This window comes from Rhinoderma darwinii, chromosome 3 (genome assembly GCF_050947455.1).
Source record: "Rhinoderma darwinii isolate aRhiDar2 chromosome 3, aRhiDar2.hap1, whole genome shotgun sequence".
NCBI classification, from domain to species: Eukaryota; Metazoa; Chordata; class Amphibia; order Anura; family Rhinodermatidae; genus Rhinoderma; species Rhinoderma darwinii.
Genome location: NC_134689.1, coordinates 374,376,786 through 374,395,442, shown reverse-complemented (window position 1 = coordinate 374,395,442; position 18,657 = coordinate 374,376,786). Strand labels below are relative to the sequence as shown.

The 18,657-nt window shown below is 36.2% G+C and overlaps 1 protein-coding gene across 2 annotated transcripts in view; it reads right to left on the bottom strand.

Annotated features, from left to right (window-relative positions):
- ADGRL1 (adhesion G protein-coupled receptor L1) overlaps positions 1-18,657 on the bottom strand; it is a 399,972-nt gene that overhangs the window by 182,209 nt on the left and 199,106 nt on the right. The window lies entirely within an intron of this gene.

Below are 18,657 nucleotides of genomic sequence, written 5' to 3'. Positions count from 1 at the left end.
ATCTATCTATCTATCTATCTATCTATCTATCTATCTATCTATCTATCTATCTATCTATCTATCTATCTATCTAGTATTTTGCACATATTACTTAATCAGACTTTCTATTCTGACAGCCACATCTTTTACCCTTTTCTAAATTCAGCATTTAGACCTTCATCATCCCCCTCTTTCTTCAATATCCCTTTCATGCTCTGCATTTCCCGCGCACCTCTCTCCCTTTTTCTGCCTTCCCTCCCCCTTCTTTATTAATCCTGGCACGCTCTGTGTCTTGCACACCTTTCTCCATCTCTTCTCATTTGGCTGTAAATCTCGGCAATTATGAATTTCAACAACTCTACACATAGCTCTCTTATCCATCACAGACAGCACTCTATCTTCATATAATTTACCCTACATTTAACCTCACTCCATACTCAGCATTCTACCTTTATATCATTTACCATATATATATATATATATATATATATATATATTCTCACTACATACATAGCACTCTACCTTTATATCATTCACCATATGTATAACCTCACTGTCACGATCTGTAGGTATGTGGGCCCACTAGGCCGGACCGCCGTAGCAGGGAGGCAGCTGGCGAAGCAAGAGAGCAAGTTTGGAACGAAAAGTTCCAGTTAGGGACTCGCAAGTGTGGGGATCCGTGACGAGGATTGCGAGCTTGCGTGCTTTTGGCCAAAATTACAACCAATACCCCATGTATTTTCCATTTTTACTTGTATTATATTTACTACTTTTTGGACGCAGCCAGGTCTTCAATGCTGGGAGAGCATGGTGTGTTGCGGTCTGGCATAGCAAGCAGGGCAGCCCGCTCTATGTACTATCATGGCGTTACAAATTGGCTGCTACCAGGCTATATAGGCTGTGCCTCATGATTTACGCATTAGCCCTCCATGTTTTACACACTGCTCCCACACTTCATGTATCACTCACGTTCCTGACCCTTTCAGTACTGCCCCCTATATTTTACACTTTATTCACCACTCACTATACTCAGTACTGCCCCCTATATTTCACACATATTATTACTACTTGCACATTATACACTATTCATTTACTTTTTACTACATATCCCATGCACCACACGCCACTCCCCTCAAGGCTAGTGGGAGTGGCTGTTATTATTTAACACACCTGAGCACTTTCCTTCAGCAGCATTTTTGACCTGGCTGCGTCCTATTGGGATTATACCTGCCCAATTTGTGAGTATGGCCATTTTTTGTGTTTTTAATCCTATTCTATGTCCCACTTTTTTCTGTGGTGTAGAAACAAGAGAGTACCCAATCAATACAAAGTCCAGCACAAGGGAAATGCACTGGCATGTAGACTGAAATGGATCTGACAGTGAATCAGAAATCCACTGCAGGTCCTCGCATCCCCGTCGTAACTGGGAGGCAGTGGCAGAGAGAATAGCGAATCTGCACTGCCAGGAGGTGCAGTAGGAGGAGCAGCAGGAGCAATAGGAACAGGTGCCGGGAAGGTTGCAGCTTGCGTATCCATCCGATGCGCAATAATGTTCACCGCCTGGAGGAGTTGGTCCGGTCGTGATTGGAGGTCAAGTATCTACGTCCGCATGGCTTGTGACGTCGTCGTGGTTTGGGTTGACCAGCGGGGTCCCTGGTCTGAGTGTACTGTCACGATCAGTGGGTATGGACCCACTACATATACAGCACTCAACCTTCATATCATTTATCATATATATATATATATATATATATATATATATATATATATATATATATATATAAAACCTCACTTCATACACAGCACTCTACTTTTATATAATTTACCATATATACTAGTCCTTCTCAATGAATTAGAATATCATCAAAAAGTTAATTTATTTCAGTAATTCAATTCAAAAAGTGAAACTCATATTCTATAGATTCATTACACACAGAGTTATCTATTTCCAGCATTTTTTTCTTTTAATGTTGAGATTATGGTAACAGTTATTGAAAACCAAAAATTTAGTGTCTCAGAAAATTAGAATATTATATAAGCCCAATTTAAGAAATTATTTTTAATACCAAAATGTTGTCCTACTAAAATGTATGTACAGTATATGCCCTCAATATTTGGTCGGGGCTCAGACTCTGCATGAATTACTGCATCAATGCAGCGTGGCATGGAGGCGATCAGCCTGTGGCACTGCTGAGGTGTTATCAATGCGGCGTGACATGGAGGCGATCAGCCTGTGGCCCTGCTGAGGTGTTGTCAATGCGGCGTGGCATGGAGGCGATCAGCCTGTGGCACTGCTGAGGTGTTATCAATGCGGCATGGCATGGAGGTGACCAGCCTGTGGCACTGCTGAGGTGTTATCAATGCGGCGTGGCATGGAGGCGATCAGCCTGTGGCACTGCTGAGGTGTTATCAATGCGGCATGGCATGGAGGTGACCAGCCTGTGGCACTGCTGAGGTGTTATCAATGCGGCATAGCATGGAGGTGATCAGCCTGTGGCACTGCTGAGGTGTTATGGACGCCCAGGTTGCTTTGATAGCGGCCTTCAGCTCGTCTGCATTGTTGGGTCTGGGGTCTCTCATCTTGACAATACTCTATAGATTCTCTATGGGGTTTAGGTCAGGCGAGTTTGCTGGCTAATCAAGCGCAGTGATACTGTGGCTAGTAAACCAGGTATTGGTACTTTTGGCAGTGTGTGCAGGTGCCAAGTCCTGCTGGAAAATGAAATCAGCATCTCCATAAAGCTTGTCAGCAGAGGAATACATGAAGTGCTCAAAAATTTCCTGGTAGACGGCTGCACTGACTCTGGACTTGATATAACACAGTGGACCAACACCAGCAGATGACATGGCCCCCAAACCATCACTGACTGTGGAAACCTCACACTGGACCGCAAGACACTTGGATTGACGCCTCTCCACTCTACCTCCAGACTCTGGGACCGAGATTTCCAAATGAAATGCAAAATTTACATTTACCATATATATATATATATATATATATATATATATATATAACCTCACTTCATACACAGCACTCTACCTTTATATCATTTACCATATAAATATAACCTCACTACATAAACAGTACTCAACCTTTATATAATTTACCATATGTACAACCTCACTACATATACAGCACTCTACCTTGATATTGTACACCATAAATATAACCCTACTACATACACATCACTCTACCTTCATATTATACACCATACATATAACCATACTACATACACAGCACTCTACCTTCATATTATACACCACACATATAACCACATTACATACACAACACTCTATCTTCATATTATACACCATACATATAACCACGCTACATACACAGCACTCTACATTTATATATTTTACCATATATATATAACCTCACTACATGTACAGCACTCTACCTTCATATTATACACCATACATATAACCATACTACATACACAGCACTCTACCTTCATATTATACACCATACATATAACCACATTACATACACAGCACTCTACCTTCATATTATACACCACACATATAACCACGCTACATACAGAGCACTCTACCATTATATAATTTACCATATATATATAACCTCACTACATACACCGCACTCTACCTTCAAATTATACGCCATACATATAACCACATTGCATACACAGCACTCTAGCTTTAAGTTATCCAGCATACTGTACATATAACCTTGATGCCATTTACATTTATGAACTCGCAACACTCTGATATAAGTGAAGGAGTATTCCAGCCATAGACTTTGGCTATCCATAGGCTACAATGGAGAGAGTCGCGCACAGGTGTAGCCGGTTGAACCCTGCTTCTCTTCCGTAATGTGTCACTTGTAGCGGTGATCAGCTCCCAACACCCCTCGCAAACAGACAGCCGGTCATTTCCTACTCAGCAGCCACTGCATGTACTATTAGGTTAAGTTCACACGTCTTATTTTCGGTCGCAGAACGCATCCAAACATCTGCCCATTGATTTCAATGGGAAAAACGGCGTTCTGTTCAGACGGCCGCATAAAAAAACGGCCACAAAAAAGAAGTGTAGGTCACTTCTTGCGACGTTTTTTGGAGCCCTTTGTCATAGACCCTATTGAAAACAGCTCTAAAAATGGGGAAAAAAAAAAATGCAGCGAAAAACGCGAGTGGCTTAAAAAACGTTTGAAAATCAGGAGCTGTTTCCCTTGAAAACAGCTACGTATCTTCAGACGTTTTTGGTTATGCGTGTGAACATACACTTACATGACGCCATTTTATTTACATGGTGATTCGAGCCCGCCGGAATAAGAGCTAATCTTTGTCTCACAAAGGGGCTCCTGAGTGGGGACTCCATGACGTCCATATATCCTAATAGGGCATATAGACAGGGGTTGCCTTCATGAGATCTCCTAATATTGTAATTTCATTCATTCATTCATTCATTCATTCAGTCATTCAACCAGACCTATTACTCATCATACATGTAACACACGCCATATACTTTATAATACATGTACTTGCACTACATAATCCCCACTCTACCGTCATGTCTTTCCCCTAATATTATGCATAGTACTTGATTTTTATCATCATGTATGAATGCACATCACACATACCGCACAATACTTTTATATTATATCATATATCTATATATCATAGTACTGATAAATAATACACACCAATGCACCTTCATACTATTCACCATGGGTTTACTTTACATGTACTCATATTACACACAGTTAGCACTCCACTATCCTATCATTCATCATACATGCCAACTCATACACACAATTTCTTTATTATCACACATTCTGCTCCATGCACCTAATATGACTTATTGTTACTCTAATCGACTGATACATTTCACCTAGTCCTGGTATCATTCTTTTTTTGCAGCCGTCTCTACTGTTCCCCCAATGCTCCCATTCCACCCACGCATGCAGATCTATCACTGCAGAGACTGACCCTACTACTCCTTCAAACTCTGCCTTTCTCATACAATGCCCACACATCTCACCTTCATTTATTGTGGCCGAAAGCTGCTATTACACACCATCAAATGATATCAATAACTCTGCATCATGATACAGATATATCATACACCTTCTACCCTTACATTCAGTGGATTGAAATGTATTACATCAGCAGCTTAAAACAAACACACACACACACACGATATAAAAAAAGTCTACACACCCCTGTTAAAATGCTAGTTTTTGTCATTTTACAAAACCAGTCCAAGATTAATCATTTCAGATATTTTTCCACCTTTAATGTGACCTATAATCTGTACAATTCCATTGAAAAGCAAGCTGAAATCATTTATAGGGGAAAACTAAAAACCCCAAATAATGTGGTTGCATAAGTGTGAACACCCTCTTATAATTGTGGATGTGGTTGTGTTCAGAATTGGCCAATCACATTTAAACTCATGTTAAATAGTAGTCAGTACACAACTGCCATTACTTAAAGTCATCCTGAGAAACCCCATGTAAAGTTCAGCTGTTCTATTAGGATTATCCTGACATTTTCTTTGTTGCATGTTACAGCAAAAGCGCTGGTCCGTAAAGAGCTTACAACACGTCAAAGGGATCTGATTGTTGAAAGGCATCAGTCAGGAGAAGGGTACCAAAGAATTTCCAAGGCATTAGATATACCATGGAACACAGTGAAGACGTTCATCAAGAAGTGGATCAACTTTGACACAACAGTGATATTACCAATAACTGGACGTATGTATGTTTTGCAAAGACCTACATCAAGTCTGCCAAAATCATGTGGGAAAACGTGTTACGGTCTGAGGAGACGAAGGTTGAACTTTTTGGCCATAATTCCCAAAAGTATGTTTTGCGCAAAGCCAACACTGCACATCACCAGAAGAACATCACACCCACAGTGAAGCATGGTGGAGGCAGCATTATGCTTTGAGGCTGTTTTTCCACAACTGGAACTGGGCCTTTAGTCAAGGTGGAGGGAATTATGAACAGTTCCAAATATCACGCAATATTGGCACAAAACCTGCAGGCCTCTGCTAAAAAGATGAAGATGAAGAGGATTTAAGAACGACAACGACCCAAGCATACCTCCAAATCAACAAAATAATGGCTTCACCAGAAGAAGGTCAAAGTTTTGGAATGGTCCAGCCGGAGCCCAGACCTGAATCCTATTGAAAATCTGTGGGGTGGCCTGAAGACGGCTGTATACAGGAGATGCCCTCGCAATCTGACAGATTTGGAGCGCTTTTGCAAGGAAGAGTGGCCAACAATTGCCAAGTCAAGATGTGCCATGCTGATAGACTTCTACCCAAAAAGACTGAATGCTGTCATAAAGTCAAAGGGTAATTCAAAAAAAGTATTAGTGTAAGGGTGTGCACATTTATGCAATCACATTATTTTATTATTTTCCACCCTAAAACATTTCATTTTGTTTTTCAATACAATTGTACAGATTATAGGTGACATTAAAGGTGGAAAAAGTTCTGAAATGATCCATCTTAGACTGATTATGTAACATGACAAAAACCTGGCATTTTAACAGGGGAGTGTAGATTTTTTATATGCGCGCGCACACACAGACGCAGGCGCAGGCACACACACACACACACACACACACACACACACACACACACACACACACACACACTGATAGATATGACTGCTGGTAAATCTACTCCATTATTGTATAGCATTATCTCCATTCACTAATTCAGCTCTGCTACATCTGTCAAGTCTCTTATAAACAGCTCTGGTGTACACAGTTGACAGCATAATACAACTTTATGTTTGTAGTGAATCCTTGCTCTAGTCTTCACTGTCTAACCCCCCAGACCCCATAATCCTACTACTATAAGGAGACATGCACACATAAACCTCTCTATAACTTTCATCAATGGCAGATCATCATTGGGTGCTTTTGGTGGCCGCCCGGGGCCCGAGGCTCCCAGGATGGCCCATGGCCGCCCCACATACAATGCGTTTTTGCCGTGGCTCGTCAAAAACCCAGACAAAACGGCATTGTTTATGTCCTGTAAATGACCTGCAGACATAAAGGTCACGTGACCTTATGTCTGTAGTTCTTGTTACTGATTAGAAACCTGCTGGTCACATGACCGCAGGTCCTACAACAGCAGCAAGAGAGAAGACCGTGAGGTGAGGTGAGCTGCTAGGTAAGTATAAGGGGATCATGGACTTGTTTAAGGGGTCTGTATTTAGGGGGTCTTGTCTGGGGTCTGTATTTAAGGGGTCTGGTCTGGGGTCTGTATTTAGGAGGTCTGGGGTCAGTATTTAGGGGGGTCTGTATTTAGGCGGTTTTTATTTAAGGTGTCTGTATTAGTTTAGTGGGTCTGGTCTGTCATCGGTATTCAAGGGGTCTGGTAAGAGGTCTGTATTTAGGGGGTCAGTATTAGTTTAAGGGGTCTGGGGTCTGTATTCAGGGGGTCTGGTCTGGGGTCTATATATTTAGGGGGTCTGGTCTGGGGTCTGTATATTTAGGGGTTCTGTATATTTAGGGGGTCTGGTCTGGGGTCTGTATTTAGGGGTCTGGTCTGGGGTCTGTATATTTAGGGAGTCTGGTCTTGGGTCTGTATATTTAGGGGGTCTGGTCTGGGGTCTGTATATTTAGGGGGTCTGGTCTGGGCTCTGTAGTAGTTTATGGGGGTCTGTATTTAGGGGGTTGGGTATCTTTATTAGTTTAGAGTGTCAGGTATGGGGTCTGTATTAGTTTATGGGGGTCTGGTCTGGGGTCTGTATTAGTAGGGAGTCATGTCTGGGGTCATTATTAGTTTAGGGGTCAGGCCTGGGGTCTGTATTTAGAGGTCTGGTCCGAGGTCTGTATTTAGGGTGCTTGTTCTGGGGTCTGTATTTGCTTAGGGGAGTCTGGTCTGGGGACGGCAATAGTTTAGAAGGTCTGGGGTCTATATGCATTCTAATTTATTAGTCTGAGTAAAAGGGGTTGTCCGGGCACATCGATAGGTCATCAGTATGACAAACCGGCCCGTTCACGGACAACCCCTTTAATTTATGGTCCTGGGCCTTGGTGTCTGAATTTTTGTGTTTCTATAAAGCCTGGAAATGGCTGCAGAACCGAGGAGCAAAGATGTCTCATCAGGAGAACTCGCCATACTGGTCTGTGTCAGACGGAGAAGAAAAGAGAACGACTCCCATTAGAGAAGACATCACTTGTGAGTCACTGGATCTATAGAGGATCTGTCCCCTCTCCTGACATGTCTGTTGTAAGAAATCCTCATAATGTCTTTGTGTACCCAGGACTAATAGACAAATGCGTGTTACCATTCCCATTGTCAAGAGGAAGTGTCCCTATACAGTGTGATACAGTCAGCGATGGTTGGAGACTGTCAGTATGTAGGGACACAGCCCTTTCACAAGAGGAATCGTAACACCCATTTGTCAATGCTCGCACAAAAAGGTGGTGTTCATTATAGACACGGCAGAGCGGCGGTGGGGAAGGGGAGCCCAAGTTTGTGGAATAGTCCAGGGCCTATGGTCTACTTTATCCGCCACTGACTTTCATTATAACATTCAGTTCTCCCCTCTATGCCGCCTGCTTCCCTCCTTTACCAAGCACATTGCTGACTACTTCCCCCTCCCTCACCCCTGCTACTTGCTCTTCCAGTAAAAGTTTCAGCACCACAGACAGCTCATACCAAGCAGCAGCTGTGACACAAGGGGAGGGGGTTGGGGGGAAGGGTCTATGTGTCTTATCCGAGGGGGACCTGCTTGGGGTGAACGGGGAATTCACAGAATATAATGATATACAAACATTCTGGATTTTAAATGTCACTTTAATCTATCTATCTATCTATCTATCTATCTATCTATCTATCTATCTATCTATCTATCTATCTATCTATCTATCTATCTATCTATCTATCTATCTATCTCATATCTATAATCTCCAGTAGTCCTTTATTACGATATACTGTGTCTCTCTATTACCCTTCCATCATATTTTAACATTCTCTGTCTTTGCCTCTCCCTCTCTTGGTATCTTGCCCTGCACCCATCTCTCTTTGCGTCCCCTTCCCTGTCTCTCTTTACGTACCATCTCTCCTGGGACTCTGTCTTTATCTTTCTTTCCCTGTCTTTCTCTATGCCTCTTCTTGGGTCTCTCTCTCTCTCAGCTTCCCTGTTTCTCCTTCTACCTCACTCTCATTCTATGCCACCCAGTCCCTGAATCTCACGCTGTTTCCTCTCTTTGGGTCACTCTCCATGCCTCTCTTTTTATGTCTTTCTCGTCTTCTCTTCCTCACCCTCTCTCTATGTCTCTTTGACTCTGTCATTGGATATCTTTCTCTGTCTTCCTCTCCTTGGGTATCTCTCTATGCCTCCCTTTCTTGGTCACTCTCTCACAGTCTCTGCCTCCCTCTCCTTGCCTCTCTCTTTCTCTTCTTCCCTCCTCTTCTTGTCTCTCTTTCCATCTCTTCCTCCCTCTCCTTGCCTCTTTCTTTCCCTCCCTCTCCTTGTCTCTCTTTCTATCTTTTTCTCCCTTCTTTTCTTTTATCTCTCTTTCTCTCTCTCTGCCTCCCTCTTCTTGTCTCTCTATTCCTCCCTTTTATTGCCTCCACTCCTCCTCACCTCTTTTTTTTACTCCTCTCCTTCTCTCTCTCCGTCCTGCTCTCTTTGTGTCTCCCTTCTTAAACCCATTATGTCTTCTTCCCTCTTTTCCTTCTTTCTCTCTATCCTCTTGTGCCTCTTGAGATCTCCGTATTACTGCAGATAAATTTAGCTCAGGAAACAATCTAACAAACATCCCACACAGCAGCAGCAAAGGTAGAAAAGAACCACAAAAATACACCGGATGTAGGTCTGAACCTGTCCTGTGACCCCGGGCGATGTACAGTGTGAAAAGAGCTGACAATCTACAGCGAGGACATTCCGAAAAGAGAATATAATGAATGTGTTAAATCTCGTCCATTATAATGTGCAGGGTAAACTCCTACATACGCTGCCCGACACCTGTAAATGTGAACACACCTTATTAATCTCATCGTTGCCTCCTGTTATTATTTTGATACGCTGATGGATCGACTTCCGTCTAATCACAGCCCACAATTTATAATTACTGACGGCTCTGAACTGCCCTCCCCTCGACACCAATATACCTCTTACTGTGGACATGGGGGAAGGGCAACGTCACTATACCGGGGGACAAGGAAAGAACACAGACCCCCAAACATTTCACATATTAGCTATTTGTGATCATAGATGCAGCACATACTGGTTATCACTATACAGTATATATATAATCAGTATATAGAGACACCGCTCATCATTATACATGTATATTATCAGTATATAGAGATACAGCTCATCATTATACATGTATATTATCAGTATATAGAGATACCGCTCATCATTATACATGTATATTATCAGTATATAGAGATACAGCTCATCATTATACATGTATATTATCAGTATATAGAGATACAGCTCATCATTATACATGTATATTATCAGTATATAGAGACACCGCTCATCATTATACATGTATATTATCAGTATATAGAGATACAGCTCATCATTATACATGTATATTATCAGTATATAGAGATACAGCTCATCATTATACATGTATATTATCAGTATATAGAGATACAGCTCATCATTATACATGTATATTATCAGTATATAGATACCGCTCATCATTATACATGTATATTATCAGTATATATAGACACCGCTCATCATTATACATGTATATTATCAGTATATAGAGACACAGCTCATCATTATACATGTATATTATCAGTATATAGAGATACCGCTCATCATTATACATGTATATTATCAGTATATAGAGACACAGCTCATCATTATACATGTATATTATCAGTATATAGAGATACAGCTCATCATTATACATGTATATTATCAGTATATAGAGATACCGCTCATCATTATACATGTATATTATCAGTATATAGAGATACCGCTCATCATTATACATGTATATTATCAGTATATAGAGATACCGCTCATCATTATACATGTATATTATCAGTATATAGAGATACCGCTCATCATTATACATGTATATTATCAGTATATAGAGATACAGCTCATTATTATACATGTATATTATCAGTATATAGAGATACCGCTCATCATTATACATGTATATTATCAGTATATAGAGATACGGCTCATCATTATACATGTATATTATCAGTATATAGAGATACAGCTCATCATTATACATGTATATTATCAGTATATAGAGATACCGCTCATCATTATACATGTATATTATCAGTATATATAGACACCGCTCATCATTATACATGTATATTATCAGTATATAGAGACACAGCTCATCATTATACATGTATATTATCAGTATATAGAGATACCGCTCATCATTATACATGTATATTATCAGTATATAGAGATACCGCTCATCATTATACATGTATATTATCAGTATATAGAGATACAGCTTATCATTATACATGTATATTATCAGTATATAGAGATACCGCTCATCATTATACATGTATATTATCAGTATATAGAGACACCGCTCATCATTATACATGTATATTATCAGTATATAGAGACACCGCTCATCATTATACATGTATATTATCAGTATATAGAGATACAGCTCATCATTATACATGTATATTATCAGTATATAGAGATACCGCTCATCATTATACATGTATATTATCAGTTTATAGAGACACCGCTCATCATTATACATGTGTATTATCAGTATATAGAGATACCGCTCATCATTATACATGTATATTATCAGTATATAGAGATACCGCTCATCATTATACATGTATATTATCAGTATATAGAGACACAGCTCATCATTATACATGTATATTATCAGTATATAGAGATACAGCTCATCATTATACATGTATATTATCAGTATATAGAGATACCGCTCATCATTATACATGTATATTATCAGTATATAGAGATACCGCTCATCATTATACATGTATATTATCAGTATATAGAGACACCGCTCATCATTATACATGTATATTATCAGTATATATAGATACCGCTCATCATTATACATGTATATTATCAGTATATAGAGACACCGCTCATCATTATACATGCATATTATCAGTATATATAGATACCGCTCATCATTATACATGTATATTATCAGTATATAGAGACACCGCTCATCATTATACATGTATATTATCAGTATATAGAGAAACCGCTCATCATTATACATGTATATTATCAGTATATAGAGATACAGCTCATTATTATACATGTATATTATCAGAATATAGAGACACCGCTCATCATTATACATGTATATTATCAGTATATAGAGATACCGCTCATCATTATACATGTATATTATCAGTATATAGAGATACAGCTCATCATTATACATGTATATTATCAGTATATAGAGATACAGCTCATCATTATACATGTATATTATCAGTATATAGAGATACCGCTCATCATTATACATGTATATTATCAGTATATAGAGATACCGCTCATCATTATACATGTATATTATCAGTACATAGAGATACAGCTCATCATTATACATGTATATTATCAGTATATAGAGATACCGCTCATCATTATACATGTATATTATCAGTATATAGAGATACAGCTTATCATTATACATGTATATTATCAGTATATAGAGATACAGCTCATCATTGTACATGTATATTATCAGTATATAGAGATACCGCTCATCATTATACATGTATATTATCAGTATATAGAGACACCGCTCATCATTATACATGTATATTATCAGTATATAGAGATACCGCTCATCATTATACATGTATATTATCAGTATATAGAGATACCGCTCATCATTATACATGTATATTATCAGTATATAGAGATACAGCTCATCATTATAATGTATATTATCAGTATATAGAGATACAGCTCATCATTATAATGTATATTATCAGTATATAGAGATACAGCTCATCATTATAATGTATATTATCAGTATATAGAGACACCGCTCATCATTATACATGTATATTATCAGTATATAGAGACACCGCTCATCATTATACATGTATATTATCAGTATATAGAGATACCGCTCATCATTATACATGTATATTATCAGTATATAGAGATACAGCTCATCATTATAATGTATATTATCAGTATATAGAGATACAGCTCATCATTATACATGTATATTATCAGTATATAGAGATACCGCTCATCATTATACATGTATATTATCAGTATATAGAGATACAGCTCATCATTATACATGTATATTATCAGTATATAGAGACACCGCTCATCATTATACATGTATATTATCAGTATATAGAGATACCGCTCATCATTATACATGTATATTATCAGTATATAGAGATACCGCTCATCATTATACATGTATATTATCAGTATATAGAGACACTGCTCATCATTATACATGTATATTATCAGTATATAGAGATACAGCTCATCATTATACATGTATATTATCAGTATATAGAGACACCACTCATCATTATACATGTATATTATCAGTATATAGAGACACCGCTCATCATTATAATGTATATTATCAGTATATAGAGATACCGCTCATCATTATACATGTATATTATCAGTATATATAGAGATACCACTCATCATTATACATGTATATTATCAGTATATAGAGATACCGCTCATCATTATACATGTATATTATCAGTATATAGAGATACAGCTCATCATTATACATGTATATTATCAGTATATAGAGACTCCGCTCATCATTATACATGTATATTATCAGTATATAGAGACACAGCTCATCATTATACATGTATATTATCAGTATATAGAGATACCGCTCATCATTATACATGTATATTATCAGTACATAGAGATACAGCTCATCATTATACATGTATATTATTAGTATATAGAGATACCACTCATCATTATACATGTATATTATCAGTATATAGAGACACAGCTCATCATTATACATGTATATTATCAGTATATAGAGATACCGCTCATCATTATACATGTATATTATCAGTATATAGAGATACCGCTCATCATTATACATGTATATTATCAGTATATAGAGATACCGCTCATCATTATACATGTATATTATCAGTATATAGAGATACCGCTCATCATTATACATGTATATTATCAGTATATAGAGATACAGCTCATCATTATAATGTATATTATCAGTATATAGAGATACAGCTCATCATTATACATGTATATTATCAGTATATAGAGATACCGCTCATCATTATACATGTATATTATCAGTATATAGAGATACAGCTCATCATTATACATGTATATTATCAGTATATAGAGATACCGCTCATCATTATACATGTATATTATCAGTATATAGAGACACCGCTCATCATTATACATGTATACTATCAGTATATAGAGACACCGCTCATCATTATACATGTATATTATCAGTATATAGAGATACCGCTCATCATTATACATGTATATTATCAGTATATAGAGATACCGCTCATCATTATACATGTATATTATCAGTATATAGAGACACCGCTCATCATTATACATGTATATTATCAGTATATAGAGATACCGCTCATCATTATACATGTATATTATCAGTATATAGAGATACAGCTCATCATTATACATGTATATTATCAGTATATAGAGATACTGCTCATCATTATACATGTATATTATCAGTATATAGAGACTGCTCATCATTATACATGTATATTATCAGTATATAGAGATACCGCTCATCATTATACATGTATATTATCAGTATATAGAGATACTGCTCATCATTATACATGTATATTATCAGTATATAGAGACACCGCTCATCATTATACATGTATATTATCAGTATATAGAGATACTGCTCATCATTATACATGTATATTATCAGTATATAGAGACACCGCTTATCATTATACATGTATATTATCAGTATATAGATACACCGCTCATCATTATACATGTATATTATCAGTATATAGAGATACAGCTCATCATTATACATGTATATTATCAGTATATATAGACACCGCTCATCATTATACATGTATATTATCAGTATATAGAGATACCGCTCATCATTATACATGTATATTATCAGTATATAGAGATACAGCTCATCATTATACATGTATATTATCAGTATATAGAGATACCGCCCATCATTATACATGTATATTATCAGTATATAGAGATACCGCTCATCATTATACATGTATATTATCAGTATATAGAGATACAGCTCATCATTATACATGTATATTATCAGTATATAGAGATACAGCTCATCATTATACATGTATATTATCAGTATATATAGACACCGCTCATCATTATACATGTATATTATCAGTATATAGAGACACCGCCCATCATTATACATGTATATTATCAGTATATAGAGACACCGCTCATCATTATACATGTATATTATCAGTATATAGAGATACCGCTCATCATTATAGATGTATATTATCAGTATATATAGACACTGCTCATCATTATACATGTATATTATCAGTATATAGAGACACCGCTCATCATTATACATATATATTATCAGTATATAGAGACACCGCTCATCATTATACATGTATATTATCAGTATATAGAGATACCGCTCATCATTATACACGTATATTATCAGTATATAGAGATACCGCTCATCACTATACATGTATATTATCAGTATATAGAGATACCGCTCATCATTATACATGTATATTATCAGTATATAGAGATACCGCTCATCATTATACATGTATATTATCAGTATATAGAGATACAGCTCATCATTATACATGTATATTATCAGTATATAGAGACACAGCTCATCATTATACATGTATATTATCAGTATATAGAGACACCGCTCATCATTATACAGGTATATTATCAGTATGTAGAGACACCGCTCATCATTATACATGTATATTATCAGTATATAGAGATACCGCTCATCATTATACATGTATATTATCAGTATATAGAGATACCGCTCATCATTATACATGTATATTATCAGTATATAGAGACACCGCTCATCATTATACATGTATATTATCAGTATATAGAGATACCGCTCATCATTATACAGGTATATTATCAGTATATAGAGACACAGCTCATCATTATACATGTATATTATCAGTATATAGAGATACAGCTCATCATTATACATGTATATTATCAGTATATAGAGATACCGCTCATCATTATACATGTATATTATAAGTATAAATAGACACCGCCCATCATTATACATGTATATTATCAGTATATAGAGACACAGCTCATCATTATACATGTATATTATCAGTATATAGAGACACCGCTCATCATTATACATGTATATTATCAGTATATAGAGATGCCGCTCATCATTATACATGTATATTATCAGTATATAGAGACACAGCTCATCATTATACATGTATATTATCAGTATATAGACACACCGCTCATCATTATACAAGTATATTATCAGTATATAGAGATACAGCTCATCATTATACATGTATATTATCAGTATATAGAGATATAGCTCATCATTATACATGTATATTATCAGTGTATAGAGACACCGCTCATCATTATACATGTATATTATCAGTATATAGAGATACAGCTCATCATTATACATGTATATTATCAGTATATAGAGATACAGCTCATCATTACACATGTATATTATCAGTATATAGAGATACCGCTCATCATTATACAGGTATATTATCAGTATATAGAGATACAGCTCATCATTATACATGTATATTATCAGTATATAGAGATACAGCTCATCATTATACATGTATATTATCAGTATATAGAGATACAGCTCATCATTATACATGTATATTATCAGTATATAGAGACACCGCTCATCATTATACATGTATATTATCAGTATATAGAGACACAGCTCATCATTATACATGTATATTATCAGTATATAGAGATACCGCTCATCATTATACATGTATATTATCAGTATATAGAGATACCGCTCATCATTATACATATATATTATCAGTATATAGAGACACCGCTCATCATTATACATGTATATTATCAGTATATAGAGACACCGCTCATCATTATACATGTATATTATCAGTATATAGAGACACCGCTCATCATTATACATGTATACTATCAGTATATAGAGATACCGCTCATCATTATACATGTATATTATCAGTATATAGAGACACCGCTCATCATTATACATGTATACTATCAGTATATAGAGACACCGCTCATCATTATACATGTATATTATCAGTATATAGAGATACCGCTCATCATTATAGATGTATATTATCAGTATATATAGACACTGCTCATCATTATACATGTATATTATCAGTATATAGAGACACCGCTCATCATTATACATATATATTATCAGTATATAGAGACACCGCTCATCATTATACATGTATATTATCAGTATATAGAGATACCGCTCATCATTATACATGTATATTATCAGTATATAGAGACACAGCTCATCATTATACATGTATATTATCAGTATATAGAGACACCGCTCATCATTATACATGTATATTATCAGTATATAGAGATACAGCTCATCATTATACATGTATATTATCAGTATATAGAGATACAGCTCATCATTATACATGTATATTATCAGTATATAGAGATACAGCTCATCATTATACATGTATATTATCAGTATATAGAGACACCGCTCATCATTATACATGTATATTATCAGTATATATAGACACCGCTCATCATTATACATGTATATTATCAGTATATAGAGACACAGCTCATCATTATACATGTATATTATCAGTATATAGAGACACCGCTCATCATTATACATGTATATTATCAGTATATAGAGACACCGCTCATCATTATACATATATATTATCAGTATATAGAGACACCGCTCATCATTATACATGTATATTATCAGTATATAGAGACACCGCTCATCATTATACATGTATATTATCAGTATATAGAGACACCGCTCATCATTATACATGTATACTATCAGTATATAGAGATACCGCTCATCATTATACATGTATATTATCAGTATATAGAGACACCGCTCATCATTATACATGTATACTATCAGTATATAGAGACACCGCTCATCATTCTACATGTATATTATCAGTATATAGAGATACAGCTCATTATTATACATGTATATTATCAGTATATAGAGATACCGCTCATCATTATAGATGTATATTATCAGTATATATAGACACTGCTCATCATTATACATGTATATTATCAGTATATAGAGACACCGCTCATCATTATACATATATATTATCAGTATATAGAGACACCGCTCATCATTATACATGTATATTATCAGTATATAGAGATACCGCTCATCATTATACATGTATATTATCAGTATATAGAGATACCGCTCATCACTATACATGTATATTATCAGTATATAGAGATACCGCTCATCATTATACATGTATATTATCAGTATATAGAGATACCGCTCATCATTATACATGTATATTATCAGTATATAGAGCTACAGCTCATCATTATACATGTATATTATCAGTATATAGAGACACCGCTCATCATTATACATGTATATTATCAGTATATAGAGATACCGCTCATCATTATACATGTAT